Source organism: Balaenoptera physalus (assembly GCF_965194825.1).
Source record: "Balaenoptera physalus genome assembly, chromosome: 12".
In the NCBI taxonomy this organism is placed as follows: domain Eukaryota; kingdom Metazoa; phylum Chordata; class Mammalia; order Artiodactyla; family Balaenopteridae; genus Balaenoptera; species Balaenoptera physalus.
Genome location: NC_138897.1, coordinates 84,392,332 through 84,409,247, shown reverse-complemented (window position 1 = coordinate 84,409,247; position 16,916 = coordinate 84,392,332). Strand labels below are relative to the sequence as shown.

The following is a 16,916-nucleotide window of genomic DNA, read 5'->3' as shown; positions in this document are numbered from 1 at the left end:
AATATTTAACTCTTTATTTGTAATCCTTTCACACTAACAGAAACAGTAACACAAACAAAACATTGCAAAGAGGTTGTGTTTTCTATGGAGAGCAGACCAGCCACTGTTATGCATTATAATGTGCTCTGCAGATAATGGTAAGGCTATTTATATTTCATTTCATCACCCTGTTTCCACTCCTTTTGGTGTGTTTACCAAGCTATAGATTGCTTGAAATGTTGAGCTCCTGTGTAATTGTTCTTTTTGCCTTGTCAACAATCTAAGAGGTTGATTCACGTGAAAACAAGCTTTATTGAATTCCTAGGGTCAGGTTTGGGGGAAACAGAATGAAGAGGAACTCTAATCTAAGTCTCCTGCGGATCACTGCCTAGCTGGGGAGAAGGGAATGTGGTTTAGTGTAGATGGCCCAGTCTCTTGGGGTTCAAATACTGGTTCTGTCACTTCCTAGCTAAGTTCTTGGGCAAATTATGGAATCTCTCTATACCTCAGTTTTTTCATGTGTGAAATGGGGATAATAATGATAGTACCTACCAAATAGGCATGTTTGTTTGATGATTAAATGAGTTAGTATATATGAACTTCATAGAACAATGCCTAGCACTCAAAAAAATATCAAAGTTGTCTTTCTTTCTTGTTTTATGTCTTCATAGATCTCTTGCATAAGGTCTGGTTTTGATGTTTCCCCAATAATTCTCAGGTATATCTTGGGATCAGAAATTGGCATATTTGGTGATAGTCACACACATCCCTCAAAAATCCCTTAGGAAGCAGCCACGTTGGTCATCCACAGACAATCTCTCAATACAGTAAGTTCTGCCCAGCCAGTTTATCCCACATTATTCTTTGGTTTAGTACCAGATGAAGCAATATCCTTGTATTTAGGGGTCAGATTGGATGAGAAATGATGACCCTTAAATACTTTAAAAGCATTTATAAACACTGGACTCCCACTCAGGGCAGCCAAAGGCCACATATGAGAAGAGGCAGATAATTCCTCAGATTGGGAATCAAGGGATCAGCCATCCTCGTGCCCCACCCAAAAGGCACCACGGACATGCCCACATCCCATAGCTTGCTATGAGAACTACCTGTACTTGTTACATTGTTCTCTCTCTCTCTCCACAAGCATGTGTGGCTGAATCCATGAACATTAAAGGCTTGTAGGAAGCAATTTCCCTATGTTTAATTTGCTTCATAGTAAGACAGTTCAGAAACGTTAGACATCAGGGCCAATGCTAGCACCTGGGGTTCCCAACCCACCTTTACCTTGGAAGCCCTTATTGTAAAAAAGCATGAGATTTGGGGTTCAAAGCCTGAGACTTGAGTCCACAGTTTTCCACAGGGTGACCTTGTTACTGGTCACTTTATCTTTCTCAACTTCTATCTCTTCCTATGAAAAAGAGGCTCTTGAAAATATATGCCACCCACAATTAATGAGAGAATGGAGATAAAGTATGCATGTTAGGTTAAAAAGTGTATTCATGTATTATTAACTAACTCAACAATTGTAGTATGGGACCAGGGTCTAGTGATGATGAGTAAGTTGGTCCCTGACCTCAAGAAGCACTCAGCCATGTGGGAAAATGTAGTAGCAAATGTGTAATGATACTACGATGTGGCAAGTATGATGGTGATTATTTTATAGTACCTGCCAATACTCCAGTCTTTCCGTAGTTCCAAAGGAAATGATCTATTTTATTTTGACAGTTAGTTAATGCATGTTTCGGTAGCTTCTGTTTTGTGTTTTAGAAGAGAAACACAGTTTGGGGGTGTATATACGTATATATCCTGAATATCCCTGCCCTTGCTAGCCATGAGGTTAGGAGGATTGCGCAATCCAATCAGGCTTCTTCTGTTCAGGGAAAGAATTTTGAATAACTGCTCGTGATCAAATTAGACAGATTTGTTTCCCACTAGTAAACAGTCACTAATAGTTATTGAGTGTATGCTGTGCATATTTTCTTCTGAAAAGCCATACAGCTTGGCATCAGATGGGTTCCACCGTCTACTAGCTGTGTAATTTGTGACAAGTTATTTAACCGGTGTGAGCCTCAGTGTCTCCTCTTGAAATGGGGCAGAAAAAGTACCTACCTCACGGTGTCGACGTGAGGATTTAGTGAGATGGTGGGACACCAGGGGAAGTGTTCAATAATGGCAGCTGTCACCTTTGGCTTCAATGGGAAAGGCCTGGGCATGAGAGAGAGTCTGTGCTGGAAAGATCTTTGTGATCACTGCAGGGCTCTTCAGGAGACCAGTGGTGTTAAATTTAAAGGAGGTTTTAGGTTCTCATGTCAGCACATAAGGCAAAAAAGGATGCAGTCAAGTTAGCCTTGAAAATGTCCTGCCCATAAAGTTGGGTATATATGGTATTGTGTATAAACCACTAAGGTTTGAAAACCACTGAGTCAGACCATAGGAGGGAATAAAAGGAATGTTTATCTACAGCTGCCTGAGGATTCAAATCATTCTGTCTCTAAGGAAGAGGGTCTCAACTGGGGGCAATTTTGCTCTCCCAGAGTACGTTTGGCAATGTCTAGAAGGCATTTTTGGTTGTCATAACTAGGACGGGGTATGCTATTGGCATCTAGTGGGTAGTGGCCAGGGACGCTGCTAAATATCCTACAATGCACAGGGCAATCTCCCAAAACAAAGAATTATCCAGCCTAAAATGCCAATAGTGCTGAGGTTGAGAAACCCTGCTGTAAGGTAACTATCAAATCCACATTTAGGAATGAGAGATGAAGGAGTCTGCTTGGATGGTTCTGCTTGTCAAGGCTGGAGGTTGAGGTGGGGTGGGGAGATTAATGAGATGCCATATGTAAGGGTCCTTAGTATGGGGCCTGGCACAAAGTAGGTGCTTAATAAATATTTGCTGGGTTTATAGTTAAATCTTGCTTGATGGGTCCCATCACATACACTCAGTTTTTGAGATGTGGTGGAGAAATGCTGGGCCACCTGCTTCCTGTCTTCCCAAGCTGGCACTTCCACTTTTGCCCCACTAATCAGTGATGGACCTAATGTGGGTATCTTCCATGAGGGGGAGATTCTGAAGCCAGCACCAAATTCAGATGTGATTCTGCTATATCATTATTACCCAAATTTTCTAATTTGGATCCAAATTAATGACCTCTCACCTCTCCGTGGAAAGCCTTCCCTCACAGCCACATGATTTTAAAAAGGAGCTCTCACGAATACAAACTCCATTTTCCCCCCAAAAAGAATGGGCCTGAAATAGGAGTCCATGTGTCCAAAGCAAAGCTGGGGGATGGTGGTTGGCACTCACAACCTAGGAAATTCTCAAGGACCACAAAGGCCAGAAAATTGCTTTTAAATGAAAGAGATATTTCCATTTCATTGTAGCCCCTAATGTATCACATAACTCTAATATCATTCCTTGTCCAACTGAAATACTTGAATCCAAATAATTCTTAAGTCATTTGGACTCTATTCAAATGTGAATTCATCTCTTTAATCATCCTTCCCCTTATTTTTGAAATAAAGACTAATATTGAAAGTTGAGTCTATTTGTGGATTCTTTTTTTTCACTCTAAGGTGTTTCTTTTTTTATGGTCACTGTTGCTTTCTTCCCCATCATTACTTACTCATCAGTGTCTTGAAAATCCTAAACTTGTCTTTTTCCATTTTTTCATTTCCCTTCATTTAAATATTGTGGACAGCAAGCAGACTGAATAATGATGAATATGATTAATATTCAGACTTAATAAGTCTTATGAAAAGACCTTTTTATTCCAAGGAAGGAGGATGTGTTGTTTCGGCAGCATATGGTGTCACGGTGACAGAGTCGAATGTAGGGTAACCGGATGGGGGGAAACGGCATGTCCTGGCCATACTGACCCTGAGACGGGGGGGTCACACATATGGTATCACCTTCCTACATGTCCAGAGGAGGAAGGGAAATGTCCCCCAGAAGTGCGTTTCTATGTCACGTCTGTCTTGGGAACTTTCTTGAATTGAAAGATTGTCTTGTTGTGTCTCTGTGACATGGAGTGAGACACATCATGCTCAGATGTGCAGCGCCTTCTCCTGATGTTCTCCTTTTCCTAAAACACCTATGATAGAGAAGCCCATATAAGTATCCAGAAATGGCAAATACTCAGCTATGTCACCATAACTCTCCACTACTCTGCCTATGGCAGACATCACCAATTGATCATAGCACTGTTTTCCAAAAACCACACATACAGCCACTACCAGTTGATTGCAGAGTAAGCACACAAGATAAAGAAGATTTTCTGCCTCTACTAAGTAAAGAAGGATAATACTTAGAAGAGCATTGGAATGTCACCACCACTGTATCCTTTTCCAGAAACCTCTTCAGTGCTCCAAATCCCAGTTGCCCAAAGGTTTGAAAGAGAAGGGGGAGAGGTCAGCTTTGCTTTCTACATAGCAATTTGGTTTGAAAACTTGTCTCCAAGTCTCTGAGTGTGTAGAAACAAGCAAATTGAATGAATTCACTTTTTTTCTTAATAGAACCCCAGTCCATAGCTTTCGAGCAAGGTGCAGATTTATCTTTATTTATTTGCAATTTTCCTCTTGAAATCATATAAGATTACCCCTCCCCCCTCCCAAACCCTACAACTACTGTGTTTTCCTCAAATTCATGATGTTTTTACTACAGGGATTTTTTTTTTTTTCAGATAAGTTCCTGATATTACTTTATCCATGAGGCCTCAGTCTGAGGTGGAGTTTTAGTATCAATCTGGAACCAAAATTAATTCTACCATCTTATAATTTGCCCAGTCAGATGCAAAAAGAAAAAAAAAGTATATGATTTTCAAGTACTTTCTACACTTGAGACTAAAAATGGCATTTTTTTTTTTCTTTAAGCAAATGCAACTCTCTGGGTACTTACTGTAAGAGGATTTTAGTCACTGGAGACTTTTAAAAAAAGATCTCAAGCGAGAAGCTTCATTTTTTTTTTTCAAAAGGATATTTACTTTGGAAAATGCTACGTTTAGAAAAATTGTGCCTTGGATGACAACTGGCCCACTAAGTATCACTGTTTTTTGAGGGGTAGAGAGGGGCGGAGGTTGGAGACTGTGTGAAGGCAGTTCTGTTCACCCACCAGCCAAGCAGGATTTGGGAGTTCATTTTCATTCATTTATTTTCATTCATTCATTCATTCAGTCAGTCAACAAATGCATATTTAGGGTCCGCCATATACAGAGCGCTGTGCTAGACAATGGGACTATAGCCATGAGCAAAACACTTTCCTTGACTTCCCACTCTTCTCAGCTGGGCACGCCAGAGGATGATGCCCTAATGTCCTAAGGCAGTAGTTCTTGTAGGGGCAATGTTGCCTCCCAGGGGACCTTGGGCAATTTCTGGAGATCTTTTTGGATGTCACAATTGGGGGATGGTGCTACTGGCATCTAGTGGGCAGAGGCCAGGGATGCTGCTAAACATCCCACAATGCACAGCCCCTCACCACAAAGAGTTATCCAACCCTGAATGTCAACAGTACGGCGGCTGAAAAACCTTGCCTTAAGGCATACAAGATGTTTAAGGAACTAACTTCTAGTCAGTGCTTCTAGTTAAGCACCATCCTTAGGAGAACTGAGAAGACAGTAGCTCAACTCATCTTCTGTCAGGCTTTCTTCTCTCACCGAACTGTGATTGAGCGAGGTTGGTACCATTGCTCTCAGGGCATGGTCCATAGACCAGCAGCATCAGTGTCACCCGGGAGCTTGTTAGAAGTGCACACTCGCAGACCCCACCCCAGGTCAGCTGGATCAGAATCTGCACGTTAACACAATCTCAGATGATTCGTGTGCACGTTATAGTTTGAGAAGTTACAGCTCTAATCAAACATGAGACAGAAGTTTTAAGTTACAATTTTGATAAGTGCTAGTGCCATGGACTGAACGTTTGTGTCCTCCTCAAATTCATATGCTGAAATCCTAACCGCCAATGTGAAGGTATCAGGAGGTGGGTGGGGTCTTTAGGAGGCAATTAGGTCATGAAGGCAGAGTCCTTACGAATGGGATTAGTGCCCTTGCAAGAGAGACCTCAGAAAGCTCCCTCATGCCTTCCATCACGTGAGGACATGGCAAGAAGACAGCCATCTATGAACCAGGAAGTGAGCCCTCATCAGACACTGACTCTGCCTTGATTTTGGACTTCCCAGCCTCCAGAACTGTGTGAAATTAATGTCTGTTGTTTAAGACACCCAGTCTATGGCATTTTTGTTACAGCAGCCCAAATGGACTAAAACAGCTACAAAGGAACCCAGTCTGAGGGGTCAGGGAAGCCTTCCATGAAAAATCAGCCTGTAAATTGAGGGATAGATTAGGAATCAGCCAGGAGAATAGGGTTCCTGGCAGGGGGAATATCACGTGCAAAGGCTCAGAGGCAGGAGAGAGCTTGGTCAATGGAGGATCTGAAAGAAGATGCTTTGTGTCTAGAGTCCTTTAGCGTGGTGTCCTAAGTAGCTGAGCGAACTGGTCAGACCAGGGTTGGAATCCCATGAATGAGAATTGTCCCAGGTGCCCCAAGTCTTCTGTGAGACAAAGCAAGAATGATCCTGCTGAGAACAAATGCTGCTCCCCAAGCCCTCTGACTTAAGGCTACAGAGCCATTATGTCGATACATCTCAGTACAGATTTTGTAGTTTATGACACATTCTGGCAACGTTTAGATGCAATTTCAATGAGCCAGAATGTAGTATTGTAAACCTAAAACTGGATATCCCTTGAAGCTGTTAGAATCTGGCAGGAGACCTGCTCCCAATTACAAGCACAGTTTCCAACTTCACTGTTCCGTCCTCAAAGCGTTGAAAACAAAATCAATTTTTAATGAGGGACTACTAAACACTTTGCATTCTATTAACGTCCCCTTTGGACTTCCAAGCCCCAGTATATCTTACACCCAAGAAATGAAATGACCCCTGCTAACTGATTTGCCAGGGCAAGCGGGTATCCTGGGGACCTTGCTGCCAGTGCAAATATGGCGACAAATGGATGGGAACTAAAGCATTCTGTTCCCATCCCCCCTGATTCCCATCAGCGCGTGGCCAGCCTCCCAGGGCTGGGTGGGAAATCGGGATCAAGAGAAGTTATTTCAATACGCACAGACAGTATACCCTTGACTGCTTGACTCCTCATCCCTAGCCTATTACTAATCTTACAAACCATCCATTATCCACTCGGTATCTGGCAAATGTGAACTTGGCCCACGTCAAAGCCGAATGATGAGATCCAAGTTAGAAGAAGTGGGAGAAAGAAGAGAAAGATGAGCCAGACGGTTTTCCAACCTGTAAGGACGTGTTGTATTTACCAGGCCGGCTACGAAAGCCAAGCTCTGTTCCCGTTGTTTGTCTTCTGCTCGGGGCCTGGGTTATGTTTGGTGCAAACAGGTCAATGCTCCCCCTCACTTCCATCTGATGATTGGCGTATTGTTTAGAGCCGACGAGGGATGATCTTGTGCTCTGGAGGAAGTTGGCAAGAAAGTTTAATTCTATAAAAAGAAACGCGCGGTCAGGATACGGTTTTCTATTCTGAGTCAAGGCAGAGAAGGGAGTCAGAAATTCCAACCCAGAGGGTCAGGACGGGCTCCAGGACCTGTTGAATCACATCTGAAACATGTTCCCCATGCTCCTTTCTCCTCCCTGTTCTTACAACTGGCCAACTGGGATTACACAACTCGCACTAATTTTATTCCACATGTGGCTGTTTCTTATTAGGAGGCTGTATCTTATTTTTTCCTGTACCATGTCATCTCTCCCGATTCAGGTGAGTAATTCCATTTCTTAACAGGGGGATTCTGTTCACACTCCTGGCTGGACTCAAAAAAAACATGTGCACTCGAACTTTTTCATAAGGTGAGAACCTTTCTGTGTCTTTTAACCCTAGAATCTTTGTGGCAGAGCCTTTGTTTCCCCATTCTGAAGAGCTCAACTCTTCAACAGGAACCGATGGAAAAGTGAATATTTGAGTCAATCAGCAGAATGGTTTTGGTCACCCAATACCCAACAACTGTTTCTAAAGGGTTTTGTCCCCACCTCCACCCCCCAGCCCCCAACTGGAGTGGCACGTTTTCTTTTTAACTGAATTCGCCAGATGTTTTGGCGGTGCATAAACCTGGCTTTCCTGTCTTCCAAGTAGATGAAATAGGATCCAAATCACAGCATGTCGCCTCAGCTTCTCCAACCAAGTACTTAATGGTTCTTGAGAATAATGTAAAGATTGAGTCCAGTTTTCTTTAGGCCTTGGGCCTATCGGATCCAGGTGTTGGCATTTTCTGGCCTTTGCCTTAGAAGGTTTCTAGGGAAACCCCAGATTCATGAGTATGAGTCGATTTCCCCCCTGTTACCTTTCTCTATCACTTTAATGTTTCTGTCCATGTATCACAAACTGTAAAAGTACACCCCCAAATCCCCCGAAGGGTGAGATGCAGGAGTGGTACACACATGATTCAACCACATCTGGAGAAAAACTGCTCGCGATTCCCCTTCTGTCTTTGCAGCTCCGGGCCCCCCTGAACCAAAGGGGAAATAGGACCCTTTCATCGGCCTCCAACCTCCCTCTGCCTCATGCCCTGTTTTGCTTAGAACAAGCCTCAGCATGCCATGCCACCTCGCCAGCCCTTTGCCAAAATCCACGAATGGCACAGAGAGCACATTAAACAGATGGAATGCAACATACATGTAAAGAAATAAGAGCTCTGCCAGGAAAGTTGGCAGCAGCGCTGGAATGCTTTAAACAGTGTGTGTGTGGGTAGAAAGAGTGAGCCCAGAGTCGGCGAGGCTGCCTCATTCTCAAGAGCTGTTTCTTTTACAGCCATGACCTGTTTTGCCAGTCAAAATAAATACGGTGTTAAATGCCCCCTTTTACTGGCTCCCGATACCTTGGCAATGCAGTTTGAAATATGACCTGCTCTCACTGGAAAAATGGCCTTTTAACTGAGTGGAAAGGATGTGCCCCTTCTAGGCAGTAAGTAGGAGGGTCATGGATGGCGGGGCCTTCTGAACACAGACCTACTCAGGAAGCAGGAGCAGGAATGGCTGTGGAGTCAATATTGCTTGTTTAGAAGTCACTGCCTTTAGAAGGTTCCTGGCAGACACAGGGCGACACTTTGGAAGCACAGGGCTGACTTGCAAGGCTTTCTGTCCCCTTTGATTTCAGCAGGAACAATAAAGCACGAGGCCTGAGTGTGGGCTACCTCACGAGGCACCTCGAGACAGTCAGGCCCTTCCTTCTAGCCATGCTAACCAGGAATGACCACAGGGTCAACCTGCTCATGCCGTTTAGCTTTGTGCACACCCCACGGCCACAGTCACCCCATAACCACATTAGCATCTTGCCTAGATGGAAGTAGGCGGATTTCCCCCCAAGAGTCATCGTCGCATTTTCTGCATACTAGGCACATCAGATGTATTTTCTGAATCATCCCATTACCTCATGAGATAAGGATATTGCTACTCCTATTTTATATATGAAGAAACTAAAGTTCAGAGAGGTTGAGTCACCTGTCCAAGATCGCACAGTGGTTAAAAGGGAAGCTGGAATTTGAACCCAAGTCTGTCTGTTCTCAATGATCAGGCTGTAAGGGCCCCATGCTAGCTTCTACCCAAACAGCTCAAGGCAGGAAACCTGCAGAATCACCCTTCTTCATCCTCAGAACCGCCCTGTGAGGCAAGGTATTGCATTCCCCATTAAGGATGCCATAGGATGTGTTAGTTTTCTGGGGCGGCTGTAACAAATGATCACAAACTGCGTGCTTAAAACAACAGAAGTATATTTGCTTGCAATTCTGGAGGGAGGCCAGAAGTGAAGGTGTTGGCAGGGCCATGCTCCCTCTGAAGGCTCTGGGAGAGGATCCTTCCTTGTCTTTGAGTGGTTGCCGGCATTCTTTGGCTTGTGGCTCCATCACTCCAATCTCTGCCTCTGTCTTCACGTGGCCTTCATATGTGTCTCCTCCCTTTCTCTTCTCTTCTAAGGACACTTGAATTGGACTTCGTGCCCCTTCTTATCCCAAGACGCTTAACTTAATTACATCTGCAAAGATCCTTTTTCCAATAAGATCACATTCCCAGGTTCCAGGGATTTGATTCTAAATCTTGGCGGGGGCATGAGGGGGCATTTTTCAGTCTACCACGTTGGGAGATGATTTATGCAGTGAGGGTCTTCCTGATTTTGCAGGTCTGCAGGGTATATTATAAAATTTTTAAGTATTTTTGCCATCCCACATCCTTTTTTTAAAAAAGATTTATTTATTATTTATTTATTTATTTTCTTTATTTTTGGCTGCATTGGGTCTTAGTTGTGGCACGTGGGATCTTTCGTTGTGGCGTGTGGGCTCTTACTTGGGGCACGCGGACTTCTCTCTAGTTGCGGCGGGCAGGTTTTCTCTCTCCAGTTGTGGTGCGCAGGCTCCAGGGCACGTGGGCTCTCTAGTTGTGGCCTGCGGGTTCTAGAGCGTGTGGGCTCTGTAGTTTGCGGCACGTGGGCTCTAGTAGAGGCGCACGAGCTTAGTAGTTGTGGCGAGTGGGCTTAGTTGCCCAGCGGCATGTGGGATCTTAGTTCCCTGACCAGGGATCGAACCCTCATCCCCTGCATTGTAAGGCAGATTCTTTACCACTGGACCACCAGGGAAGATCCCCCATATCCTCTTTTTTTAAAACAATGAGTATAATAACAACCAACGCTTCATGAAATCTCACCAAGTTCTGCCACTTAGTGTCACTTAGTCCTCACAGAAACTCTACCATATAGACATTGTTCTTTCCTTGCCGGACAGCATAGGAAAATAAAACTGTGACAGGTTAAGAGCCTTGTCCAAGATCTCACAGCCAGGAACTGGTAAGGGTAGGATTGGAACTCCAATCTGATTCTGTAGTCTGAGTTCTCAGGCGGGATACAAAACTGCCTTTTCTTGGAAATTCAGGACTTGGTTGGGAGACCGTGGTTTGGAAAGAGGTGGAAGTATGGGGGCAATGGGACAATTTATGCCATGTTTAGCCAAGAATTATTCTTGGACAGAATATCCATAAAGGGAGAAAACAAGGCGTTTGATTGGGAAGGCAATCAGTGCATTGGTTTCTCTCTTTATTTTTGTGATTGAGGACCACTGTCTTCTCTCTCTGGGCTGAAATTGGAGTCTTCCTACAGAGAAACAAGAAGGTGGAGGCCAACGAGGAAATGCCCATTTTTATTGTCTTCCAGATTTCGGTTCAGTGACATCTGCCAATAGTTATATTCTTATTGCAGAGAAATTTTCACTTTTGTTGTGCAATCATCTGACGCAGATGAGGTAGACCATGGAAGACAAAAGTCAGAGCTGCCTATTTGAGGATGGCTGCGAATGGCAGACGACTTCTTTTCCTATCATCCAGTGACCACATCTACCGATTCAGGCTCCCTGGTGAACAAGATCCAACTTCTCTTTCAGTCAGAACTACTGATGGCTAAGTGTTTTGCAGATATTGTCTCCTTTGGGCTTCTCAACAACCCTGTGAAGCCAGTTCAATACTGACCTGGTCTGATGCTCAGGGAGGTCAAGTCTTTGCCTGAGCATGCCAACCAGCAAGTGCTAGGATGTCTCCAGGTTGCCTGAGTCCAGAGTCTGAGATCTTAGCTGCTGCAATACCCTCTCACCAAACCCATGTACCAAGTCTCCCCACTGCCTCGATTAAAGGAACTATAGATAAGGTAAAGAGGACATTTCACTCATTCATTCGTTCACACATCCATTCACACGTGTGTATCTGTGTCTGCACCATGTGCCAGGAAAGCCAAAAGAAAACCCTTTCACTCATGTGTGCACCCTGGTCTCTGTGGGTCTGGCACCTTGCTGGACTTTGGGAATAGGAAGACACCAGCTCAGCCTTAAAGAAGTGGAGAAGACAGATGTCAGTTCATCTAGGACAGCGTGCTAGATGCTATTATGGAGATATGGAAGGAGAGATCAAGAGAGAAGATGGGGTCAGGGAAGGCTTCGTGGAGGAGAAGACCCTTAAGCTGAGATTTGAAGGAGGAGGAGGAAAGTGTCAGCCAGAGAAGGAAGGACTGGCCCGCATTTTAGGCGGTGAGTTGAAGATCAGGAGGCACATACGAATCTGGCTCTGCCAGGTCACATGTTTGATTACCTCTGTATTGATTGGTAAATAGCCAGTGCCTGCAGCCCACCACGTGCCTCTCTCCCCACCCTCTCTCCCCTGGGACTCCATCCGCTTCCCCGTAATGTGGAAATGGAAGGGTTAACACCCAGTACAGCAGGAAGCTCCAGGACTCCAGTCCAGCTCCTTAGTCCTTTCCAGGTAGTGCTGATGCCCTACCGGTTATTAGTATTTGATTTTTTACTCCTGGGTGGCCAGGAACAGTTGAGTAAGAAGGCACAGAGGTGGGGCACGCTGCAGCCAGCACAGCTAAAAAATAGGGAGCCACAGAAGTGCTGGAGGTGAGACTGGAAAACTACGAATGGCCCCCTGGGGAAGGACCTTGTGTGACATATAACAAAAACAGACTTTATCTTGAGGTTAATGTGGAGCTATTGGGGGTTTCTTAGGCACGCTATTTCTTATTTGATGTGTAATGATGCTCAGTGTAATGCAGTCCTCTGAAGTCTAGTTTGATGAGTTTTGACAAGTGTTTATGCCCCATGACCACCACCCCTACATCGATATAGAACATTTCTGTTCCTCCAGAAGGTTCCCTCTGTCCCGTCCACAGGAGGACAGGGGAGCTCCGTGATGACGCTCTGCATTTTTCAGGCTTGCATTTGGAAAATTCTTTTGCTCATTTCCTGAGCCCCTCTTGGATGCCGCACACTGTTCCAGCTGTAGAGAAGAGGGATGGGGTGCTTTCTGGTGGGGAGATGCCTTTGGGGAAAAGGCAAAAGGCGATCGTGGTATGCAGAACTGGCTTCACCGGCAGGGGACCTAAGCAGTCACGGGGCCCCACGTTGGATTTAATACTCTGCTGTCACCATCTTGAAATCCCACATAATTTTTAACCAAGGGGATCCATGTTTTTATTTTGCACCAGACCCCGCAAACAATGCAGGCGGGCCTGGTGGTACAATAGAAATGAACAGTGAGCCACGAGAGAGAGGATATAGAGGGTCTTACAGAGAAGACCATCTCAGGAGGAGTAAGGAAAGAGGTCAGGTGAAGAATGAATGTCACCCGAAGGATCCAATCCCCCAGAGTTCTCTTTCTAGGCATAAGCGCAAGGTGGTGGAGACCTTTCATATCTGCTACTGTTCCTATAACTCTCCCCACGGCACCGGTAAACGTACGTGGACTCAATTAATTACAATGACTAACGCATCTGACAAGCCAAATATTAGCTCGCAAGAACTGAGCACAGTTATTAAGTACAGATACAAACAATTAACGATAATCTCACTGGCATTATTATCTTCTGAACAACTGTAAAAAAAAAATCACACCTTAATCCAGAGCAAAATGAAAGAAAAAAAAGGGAAATGAGACCTTTGCCAGCTCTAGAAATGCAGGTGATACAACGAAGAGAGATACGGTTTGGTAGGTTTTATTTGCTCTCATGATGAATTTAATCAGCCTTCCTTTGCTGATGTCAAAACCAAAGTAAGTGCCTTGGTCCCCGTTTCTCCCTGCTGGGGCCAGATGTCTGATGGGAAGAGGCTGGCAGAGGGCTTCCAGGAGGCATAATTACCAGAGGCTCAAGGAGTGATGCTGGCATCCCCCTTGGAAAAATCCATCTGTATCAGCCTCAGAAACGAACTCTTGTCTCGTCTCTGGAATTTGGAACGAAGAGAAGGTGAGTGGCAAGGAATCCAGTTGACTCTTGGCGATTGCTTCTTCTTCTTAAAAGGAATTCTGGAGTTAGGCATTCAATCGAAAACCCCAAAATAAATACCTGGGCTGCAATGATATTGCAAGTAAATATTTCCAAAGCCAGGGAATCTCGAAACAAACATTTTTCCCAACTGATGTTGCCTTCCACACACTATGAGAAGGAAGCTTTTGCAATTATCTGAAAAGCTTGCCCCTAAAATCTCTATTTTGGCCTAAATGATGTGGTTTTGCTGCTTTGGGCTTCCCAGTTCTCTGGAAGGTGCAGAAGCCCTTGTCTTCATCATGTTAAAGTCTTGTTACCTTTGGTGGCCTTATGACTCACTGCAAATCACACAGGAAACTGAATACGTTCTCTCTTGCCCACCTTGATAACAATGGTGGCTACCATTATTTTGTATGAACTACATGCAGGCTCTATGATGAGAATTTTGCCTGCATTATCTTATTTAATCCTCCCAATAGGAAATTGTGTTGGTTCTGCCTTCAGAATGTATTCTGAACCTGGCATTTCTCACCACCTCCGTGCCAGCACCCTGGTCCAAGCCCCCAACTTCTCTCACCTGCATGACTGCAGTATGTGCCTAACTGGTCTGCCCGCTGCTGCCCCTGTCTGTCTGTGGTCTACTTTCAACATAGCAGATTAAATAATGCCTTCGAGATAGACGTCAGCTCAGGTCAAAAACCTACAAGGGCTCGTTATCTCTCTCAGAGTAAAATCGAAAGTCCTCAGCATGGCCCACAAAATCAGCTCCTTCCGTTCTCCCCCAAACGCACGCTAGGCCTGGCACACCAGTTTCCTCCGCTCTCTGTGAGCGTGGCAGAACACTCGTGCCTCAGGGCCTTTGCACGACCTGTTCCTCTTCCTCCCCGATAGCCACATGACTTATCCTCTTTCTTTCTTCAAGTCTTTGTTCAAATGTCACCTTCTTAGTGGGGCTTATGCTGATCACACCATTTAAAATGCAGACCTTCCCTCAGCTCTCCTGGTCTACTTTTTTCCTCATAAAATGTATCACCATCTAACTACTTCATAATTACTTATTGTTAGGTTTACTTTTTGTCTCTCCCCACAAGGCCAGGGACCTCTTTCTGTTTTAGTCAGTGCTGGTTAACAGTATGTGTTGCACAGTAGGTGTAGTGATATAATAAATGTTTGTCAAATGAGCCATGAAGTATGTCCTATAACCATATTACAGAGGATGGAACTGGGGGACTCAGAGGGGTTAAGTGACTTTCCCAAGGTAAGTTAGTTGACGGCAGAGTTGGGACTTGAACCCAGGTCCTACTGTCCCAAAGCAATTTAACTACTACGGCTTTACTGATCCCAAGTTAAGCCCACCTTAAGATACGCTGATTATTGCAAGCTACCATTCAGCAAAAGCCCATTTCAAGACCCTGCTCACCTGGTCTGGTATTTGGACAATTCAAGGTTAGTGCGATTGTGCTTAGTCATAGTCAGAAATGTTAAATTTCCACAAGTGTAACAGAAAGTGAAACTTACATGAGAAATCCTGGGTTAACCGTTTGATTAGTGTACTTTGAATAACAGTTCCCCAGTTGCTCATGTGATAGTGATAGTTGGAATATTCTAAAAGTGAGATCTTAGCAGATGGAGTTTAAAGCATAGATAAGGTAATTACATAGTAATTATCTTCATCTATGTACTTACCCGCCTAGACTCGGGGGATGTGATAGAGAAACTTAGGGGAAGTTTTTCCCACTCAAGCTATGTCCTCTATGGTCAGGAGACCAGCCTTCTGAGTTTTTAAAAGCAAATCTTGATAAGGTTAAACATATCACCCCACAATTCCATTCCTACGTATATACCCAAAAGAGTAGAAAACAGGTGCTCAACAAAAATATGTATGGGAATGTTCATAGCAGCGTTATTCATAATATCTAAAAGATAAAATCATCCAAAATGTCGATCAACTGATGAATACATGAATTGCGGTCTATCCGTACAATGGAATATTAGCCATAAAAAAGAATGAAGTACTGATACATGCTACAACATGGATGAACCTTGAAAACATTATGTTATGCCAAAGAAGCCAGTCAAAAAGGCCACGTGTGGTATGATTCCATGTGTATGAAGCGTCTGGAATAGGCAAATCCACAGTGACAGAAAGCAGGTTAGTGGTTTAAGAGGGGCTGGGGAGAGGGGAATGAAGAGTGACTGTTAATGTGTATGAGGATTTCTTTTGGAGTGATGAGAAAATTCTAGAACCACACAGTGCTGGTGGTTGCTTAACACTGTGAAAGTACACAATGCCACTGAATTGTACACTTGAAAATGGTTAAAATGGTACATTTTATGTTACATATTTTTTTGCCACAAATTTTTGAAGTAGATCTTTAAATCCTGGCCTTGGTAGCAGGACATTTTGGTTTGGTTCTGATTTGGTACGCAGATAGCTAAGGTTGAAGTCTCTTTGTGACAACTCTAGACTAAGAAGAGCTACAACCTGTCAGATTAGGCTGTGTAACAGCCTTGCATCTGTGGCTTGATTGGATGGTAAGCACTGTGGAACAGAGGCCTGATTCTCTGCACCCTCAGAAATGGTGGTGAGTACAGTGCTATTCAGACATGCCGGAAAGCCAATTCTTCATTTCCTTTACCATTGCCAAAGTCATATACCCTGTTGTGAAAAATCTAAATCTATAGAAGGGATGTTTTCCCTCTCATCTGCACTATTCCCACTTCTGGGTTTAGCCACCACCATCTACAACCATGTGTATATCCTTTCAGACCTTTCTCTACTCAGGTAGAATCATCTACATATAAATGTGTGCATCGTTGAATAGGCTTTTTTTTTTTTTTTTTTTTAACAAAAACAAACTTATACTCTACATATTGGTCTGCAGTTTGCTTTTTTTCACTCAATATCATATCACAAAAATCTTTCCACATGAATACATACAGATTTATCTGTTTCTTCTTAATGGCTACATAGCCTGGAAATAACAGCATTTATTTAACCAGTCTCCTCTTGTTGGACAAATTATCTTTCACCCTCACAAACCAGGTTGTGAGGAACACCCTGTTCATGTATTCTTGCTTACTCGTGGGAGTTTTTCAGTGGGAGAGATTCCTAGAAGTGAAATTGCTGGGTTG

At 44.0% G+C, this 16,916-nt stretch overlaps 1 protein-coding gene across 2 annotated transcripts in view; it reads left to right on the top strand.

The window, feature by feature from the left end:
* Positions 1–16,620, top strand: part of SPRING1 (SREBF pathway regulator in golgi 1) — a 316,969-nt gene extending 300,349 nt beyond the window's left edge. Inside the window, exons 8-9 of one of the 2 annotated variants that reach the window (XR_014251704.1) lie at positions 7,703–7,751; positions 11,184–16,620. The gene's annotated coding sequence lies outside the window, so the exon portion shown is untranslated. Of the gene's footprint in view, positions 1–7,702; positions 7,752–8,484 lie in introns of both variants that reach the window. The other variant, XR_014251705.1, reaches the window with a different exon arrangement.
* Positions 16,621–16,916: the final 296 nt, after the last annotated feature.